Consider the following 7,500-nt stretch of genomic DNA (forward strand, 5'->3'; position numbering starts at 1 on the left):
CTATCTGAGCCTGAGCTTCTACAGTCCAGGAGAGCAGACTCATGGCCTCCACACTGGAACTCTTTGGTCCTCATTGGAGGCTCCACTTCCCCATAGAGCGCCCCCTGGAGGACTGAAGGAGCCCCACAGCCAAGCTCCCTACAGACCACCTCTGCATCCTGCTGGTCAAAGTCATCTTCACACACTGAGGACCAGTGCTGGATAGACTGGTTAGTGTTCACCTCCAGTCTGCCTGAGCACAGACTGGTCCCATTCACCAGCCTGACAGAGTCTGGAGAGATGATAGAAGATACAATAGAGAGAGAGAAAACACACCAGATATCATTAACAACAGAACTCATCTTTATACCGTGGTCACACCGCCCGGGTAAAGTGTGAATTCAAGTCAATAGAAATACGGAAATAGACACAAAATCTTTGTCATTCAAGCCGGCGCCGTGTATTTATGAGTTGAAATATTTGAACTGGAGTAAGAAATGTGTGTGACGCTGTGTCTTGAAAGTGTTTAGATCCTCCTGATGTCCTCACGTTGTTGAAGCAGAAATGGAGGAACAGATGATTGTAGCTGTCTGTAGCTCCTCATTATTTACAGACAGCAGATGCAAAAGGAGCTTTCTTTGGGAAGAGTGAAACTACCTATTAAGTTCTGAAATAATGTGTCTGTTGTGTTGATGGAGCAGCTACAATGTTAGCATAGCTCTGATCCATCCAAACTCCATTCAGAAAACAAAGATTTTAAAAGTTGTTTGCTTGTCGTCTTGCAGACAGACCTGATGAAGAATGGATTCATACTTTTTACAAATCTGCATCATTAATTTGTTATTTCGACTCATTACAACTACAAAACAGGGAAATCTGAACCTCAGGTAGTGCTGGAAGTGGCAGTCATCAAAACATTGTTTTTTTTTTCACTGGTCAGTTTTGAGATTTTGGGCTTTTTGTCTTCAATAACATGTCTTCTTTCAGACTTGTGGTGAAATAAAGTCCGAAATACACATTTAGGTCTTTATTTTACTCCACTTTGTCTGTTTGCGTCGGTAGATTTCTCCTAAATTCAACAAAAGTTGGTGTTCTAAATCATCCCGCTGCTCCGCGATCGCTGTCTGCACCCTGTCATCACATATACCGTTGGAAAGCTCTCTTTCTCCTGTACAATGCTGTCGGATCCAAATATGGTCATTTCCTTTTTATCAGTAACCAATCGAGCCAATCTCATTGGCTGATGCCAATTTCTGACAACATGATTCGTTCAGAATCGTCACATGACGCGCTCTGACATTTCCGCGGTAGTTCAAAATGCCGAAAGAAGTGCGTCGAAAACGGTCGAAAATCACCTCAGAGAAGACGAAAACAGTTGTCATTAGCAACAAGACACAGGGGATCACAAACTAAGACAGCAGATGATGAAATGACATCACATAGTACGTCGATGTTTAAACTGTCGTTCAGAAAACAGGAGTGTTCAGACAGCAGAGGTAATCAGACTCGCTCTCTCTCTCTCTCTCTCTCTCTCTCTCTCGGTCAGCAGGTCTGGGGGTTTAATCAGGTTCTCTGTTCTGTCTCAGAAGAGACGCTTACCTTTGGAGACGTGCTCATGTAGTTTATTTTCTTTTCAAAATGTGTTCTGATGTAATTTATTGAGCCTTGAAATGGAATGAAAATGTGCGGCAAATAAAGCTGGTTTCAAAAATGTCTGTCTGTCTTTCTCTCTCTCTCTCTCTGTCTCTCTCTCTCTCTCTCTCTCTCTGTCTCTCTCTCTCTCAATTCACACATTCTGTGCATGTCCCTCAAAGGGTACATTGAAACAATAATATATATAAAAAAAAGAATACAGACAAACAAAATAATAAAAAAAAAAAAAAAAAATATATATATATATATATATATATATATAACTTGTATAAATAATTCTTATACAAGTTTCTATTTGTTTAGCCTTGTATTGTGGCAGGAGAAGACATATTTAGCAGCTAGCCATGCCGTGCTTTTATCTTCCCCTAATAAAAAAGGAAGCTTTTTGTCCTCAGTGTAGGTAGTGAAGCCTGGTATATGTTTTTCAAATTTTTGGAATTATTTGGTTTTTAAGTCTTCATATTTGGGACATGTACATAGGAAATGTAATTCTGTTTGGATATCCTGGTGGCAGTGTGTACAGACTCGTTCCTCTCTTGGTCTCCACTCTTTTAAATGTCGACCTCTTTCAATTTCCAGCTCGTGGTCACTGACTCTGGATTTTGTTAAAATTCGTATTTCTTTTGGATTTTTTCTTTTGAGATATTCGGCCAATTGGATATCTCTGTTCAGGGATTGATAACAGAGGAGTTTGTGTTGTATTTTATTTTCATTTTGCCATTGTTCTGTATACTCGTCTTTTAGTTTAGTTTCAAATCTTTTGATTGAAGACTGAGGATTGTGTCTGTGGTGGCTCTGATGCTCAGTGTACCTGTCTCTCTCTCTACCTGTCTGTCTACTACTGACTGTGTTTAGTTCCGTGTACCTGTGAGCCAGCTGGTCCAGGGGGTGGACATCTGAACACCGCTGGTTGCTCAGGAGAGCTTTGTATACAATGGAATTTTTATCAGCTTGATTTAAATGCTGCCAAAATTGACCTTTTTTGGATTTGAATTTTCAGAGGGAATATACCGAGTTCTGCTCTGCATGCATTGTTTGGGGTGTTTGGGCGAACTTTTAGAATTATTTTACAGAATTCCAGTTGCAGTTTTTCAGTGGGAGTTTTATCCCAGTTTTTAAATTCTGGTTTCGAAATCGGGCCCCAAACTTCGCTTCCGTAAAGCATTATTGGTGTTATCAGAAAATTGTAGATTTTTAGCCAAATTCTTGTGGGGATATTTGTTTTTCCAAATTTGCATTTGATTGCGTACAAGGCTCTCCGAGCTTTATTACATAGTGTGTTTATGGCCAGGTTGAAACTCCCTGATGCACTAATTTCAACCCTTAAGTAATTATATGAACCCTTTTGTTCTAGTCTGGTGTTGCCCAGAGTGAAGTTGTAACTCTGTCTATTTCCCTGAGATCTGGCTCTCCTCTGAAATACCATAACACTGGTCTTTTTCAGATTGACTGTCAGTGCCCAATTCTGACAGTACTGCTCTAGGACGGACAGGCCCTGTTGTAAACCCTCTTCTGTTGGGGACAACAGAACCAGATCATCGGCATAGAGCAGGAACTTGATGTTGGTATCGTGAAGTGTGAGACCTGGGGCTTCAGATTGTTCCAACATGGCTGCTAGTTCATTGATGTAGATGTTAAACAGTGTTGGACTCAAACTGCATCCCTGTCTCACTCCACGCCCTTGTTTGAAGAATTCTGTTCTTTTGGAGCCAATTTTTACTGCACATTTATTTTCTGTGTACAGTGATTTAATAGTGTCATAGACTTTACCCCCTATACCGCTTTCGATAAGTTTATAAAAAAGCCCATCATGCCATATTGTGTCAAAAGCTTTTTTAAAGTCTATAAAACATGCAAATATTTTCCCATTTTTAATTTTGGTGTAGTTTTTAATAAGGGTGTGCAGAGTATAAATGTGGTCTGACGTACGATATTTTGGTAAAAAGCCAATTTGATTTTTACTTAAGACGTTGTGCTTGGTAAGGAAGGACAGTATTCTGGCATTAATAATACTGCAGAAAACCTTCCCCAGACTACTGTTCACACAAATGCCTCTGTAGTTGTTAGGGTCCAATCTGTCACCATTTTTGAAAATAGGGGTGACGAGTCCATGGTTCCAGATCTCAGGGAAATAACCAGACTCCAGAACAAGGTTGAACAGCTTGTGGAGAGCTGCCTGCAGTGTAGGGCTACTGTGCTTTAGCATCTCAGGACAGATGCTGTCCACTCCACTAGTCTTTCCAGCCTTCAGAGCCTTCAGTTGGCTCTGTATTTCTATTAGTGTTATTTCTGTATCTAGGGGGTTTTGGTAGTCTTTCACCTTTTCCTCTAACTGGTGAAGATGTTCAACTACTGAGTGTTGTTGGGGGGTGATTGCACTATAATCAATATTCTTATACAAAAATTCAAAGTGATTTTTCCATATCAAACCATTCTGTATTGTTAATTTATCTTTAGTTTGTCTTGGACTGAATTTATTCCACAAATTCCAAAAGACGTTTTGGTCAATGGCTTCTTCTATTTTGTTAAGTTCTTCAGATCTGTAAAGCTCTTTTTTCTTATTGATTAGTATTTTGTAGTATTTTAGTGCCTGATGGTATTGGACCCGTATTTGACTCTCATGGGGGTCTCTGTGTTTTTGGTTTGATAATAGTCTTAGTTGTTTTCTAGCGTAAACACATTCATTATCATACCATTTTTCTTTTGAGGGTTTGTGTTTTGTTATTTTGTTTCTATAGTTAATTATTTTGAGATTTGATTTTGTAGCTAATTCATCAAATATATTGTTTAAATGCTGTGTAGCCAAATTAACTCCATCTTTTGTGCATGGGAATTTAATAAGTCTGTAGAGATTAAGTTTTGATTTGATTTCTGTACTGTCGAGTGCAGTTAAATAATTCTCTATGTTGCTGCATTTTTTCCATATATATTTTTGGTGGAGGTCATACATTTTGCTGGTTTCTGATTCTTGTTCACTGCTATACTTTGTAGACTTATTTAAATAAAGAGTTGTTTGGCAGTGGTCTGAAAAGGGAAGTTGTGTTGAAACTACAAATGCATTGATATCCTCTGGGTCGATATCGGTTATCGTATAATCCACCACACTGTTACCTAACACAGAGGAATAGGTCATTCTACCCAGAGAGTCACCACGGGTCCTTCCATTAACTATGTATAAGCCCAGGCTTTTGCATATCTGGAGAACTTGTCTTCCGTTTTTGTTTATAATATTGTCAAAACTTTGTCTTTGTGGTATTGCATGAGCTGGGACTGGGGAGATTTGGCCGAATATGTGTTTGTTTCCATCTACTTCGATGTAGTCTTTCTCTTTTCCAGTTCTTGCATTGAGATCTCCACATATTAAGATGTGACCCAATGACTGGAAATTAATTATCTCCTTTTGAAGTTCTTGAAAAATCTCCTCAGTGTAATAGGGGGAGTTTGAAGGTGGGATATAGATTGCACATAAATATATATCTCTGGTGCTATTAACTATACCTCTGTTGATTTTCATCCAAAGGTGAGTTTTTCCTTTTTTCACTGGTGAGATATCATTTTTATATTGTGCTTTATGCTAAATTAATGTTCCCCCTGAGTCTCTTCCATTTTTAACATTTTTCTTTTTTACAGAAGGTACAGAAAATTTTATGTAATTATTAGGACAATTAGATAGTAAATCTGAATGGTTCCATGTTTCATGTATAATGATGATATCTAAATTATTTACACTTTTTACAAATTCAGGATCTGTAGTTTTATCCCCAAAAGTTGTGGAGTACAAACCCTGGATATTCCAACTACTAATTGAGAATGACATTTGTCCAGATACAGGATCTGTGTTTCACATAGAAATATACAATCAAACAAAAAAATAATAATCCAACTCCAACGATATTAAGTACTATAATTGCTATGTACCTGGTATATATGTTATAGATGTTATATAGGTTTGGTGTCTAATAATGTTGAAAGCCCATGTTAATTTAACAGTTTTGAGCACAGCAAGGTGACTAGGTCTCTTATCTGGTTTGGATCCCAGTGGGCAGATGGTGGTATTGGTGCTCTGGCAGCTATGGCGTAGCTCTCTCTCTGGCTGGGGGGCTGAGGCATGTAGGTAGGTAGCTCCCTCGGTGGATGGTGGGCTGTGACTTCGTTAGGTAGATAAGTCTCTCTGGGAGGGGGGGGCTGTGGCAGGTAGGTAGCCCTCTCTCTTTGGATAGTGGGTTGTGACAGGTAGATTTCTTGGTTTGTTTGGTTGTACTGTTGTTGTGGTTGTTTTGTGTAGGGGGGCTGCTGAGAGTACATCTGCTGGGTAGAGTGATGTCTGCGTGGGTGAAGAGAGTTTCCTGATTGGGTGGAGTTTCTTTTGCGCTCAGGTGTGGAAGTGCCTCGGCCTAGGGCTGTGTCTTTGAGGCTCTTTGCAAATAGTCCGACAGCTCTCTCACTGAGGTGGATGTGGTCACATAAGTGCTGCTGAAGTATGTCTCTGTGGAGGGCTACATGGACGTTCTGCAGTTGTGTGCATTTCTTTCTAATCTCAGCGTTGATTGTGTTAATTGTGTGTTGGGGTGTGTCAGTCCTTGGAAGTAAAGATGATATAGTTACTCTTGCTCTGGGGTATTTCTCTCTCGCTTTCCTTGCCACCTGGAACAGTGCTGTTGGTAAGTTGCTGATCCTTGCAGTCAGGTCGTTGGTCCCTGTGTGGATCAAAATGTGCTCCACGTCTTGGTACCTCTGTTTGGATAGCTGCTCACTAGCCTTCTTCGTGGTGGGGCTCCAGAGTTTCACTGCTTCTCGGCCTGGGAAGAGGCGTTTTAAGTCAATGTGTTTCCCGTTTGAGTCGCACATTAATATGATCTGAGAAGTGTGTGCTGTGTGTGTGTGATTGGGTTTATCAGTACTGTGGTCAGTGTGTGTGTCGGTGTCTGTAGTCAGTATGTGTGTTTGAGGGGGTTTTGGGGGCGAGTAAGTGGTGGGGGTTGGGTGGGGTGTAGTGGGTTCCGATAGGATAGGGGGGTTCGGGGGCAGAGAAGTGGTGGGTGTGGGGTTGATGGGGCGATGATCTCTCAGCTCTTCTCTCAGGGCGTGGACCTCAGCCTGTAGAGCCTGTAGAGTCTGCTGCTGGTTGCTCTGGGTGGTGGAGTGTTGGGTGAGATCCCCCATCACTCTGCGCAGGGCTAACCTCAGGGCCTGGTTGTCTTCCTCCAGCTCCTTCATAGCCTGGTACAGCTCGTGGATTTCAGCCTTCTGCTGTAGGACCATACTGCTTGGCTCACTCACTTCTGGGTGTTGTTTCTCACTGTTGTTGTGAAGGCAGGTCAAGGTCTTTTCTTTGAAGTCCACAAACTCCCTCTCCAGGATGGAGAGTCCCTCTCTCAGTACCTTCACACTGGTGGAGAGTTTGGGACTGCAGTGAGGAGAGGAGGTCACATGACTGCTGCTGGGGACGGCTGGTCTTTCTGGGGTCTCTGGCTGTTGTCTGTTTTCTTTCTTCTTCTTTTCTGCTATGCTTTTCATTGACTGGAAGTGTTTGTAAAAATTATCCAGGCTATTTTCTGATCCCTGGATCATGATTGTGCCGTTGTGATATATGTTGATGATCAGGGTGGGAGAGGTGGGGTCTTCCTCACAGACTGTAATTTGTCTTCCTTTGCTGATTCCATTTTTTTTAACATGGGTGAAGATTTCACAGAAGGCTGCATGCCAGGCAGGAGGATGGTGGGTGAAGAAAAGAAGGTTGCTTTTGACCCTACAGTTTCCTTTCATTGTAAAATCTGCAATGATCCTCTCAGGTGAGTCCTGCAGGGCTTTTGTTTTGAAGGACTTCCTATCTTTTAGGGAAGTCACATGGTCCGGATACTGGAGCTC

General features: G+C 41.3%; 1 protein-coding gene across 1 annotated transcript in view; it reads right to left on the reverse strand.

Annotated features, from left to right (window-relative positions):
* The window catches only part of LOC116062322 (soluble scavenger receptor cysteine-rich domain-containing protein SSC5D-like), a 43,250-nt gene that overhangs the window by 460 nt on the left and 35,290 nt on the right, over window positions 1-7,500 (reverse strand). The window lies entirely within an intron of this gene.

The sequence above is a fragment of the Sander lucioperca genome, chromosome 2, assembly GCF_008315115.2.
Source record: "Sander lucioperca isolate FBNREF2018 chromosome 2, SLUC_FBN_1.2, whole genome shotgun sequence".
NCBI classification, from domain to species: Eukaryota; Metazoa; Chordata; class Actinopteri; order Perciformes; family Percidae; genus Sander; species Sander lucioperca.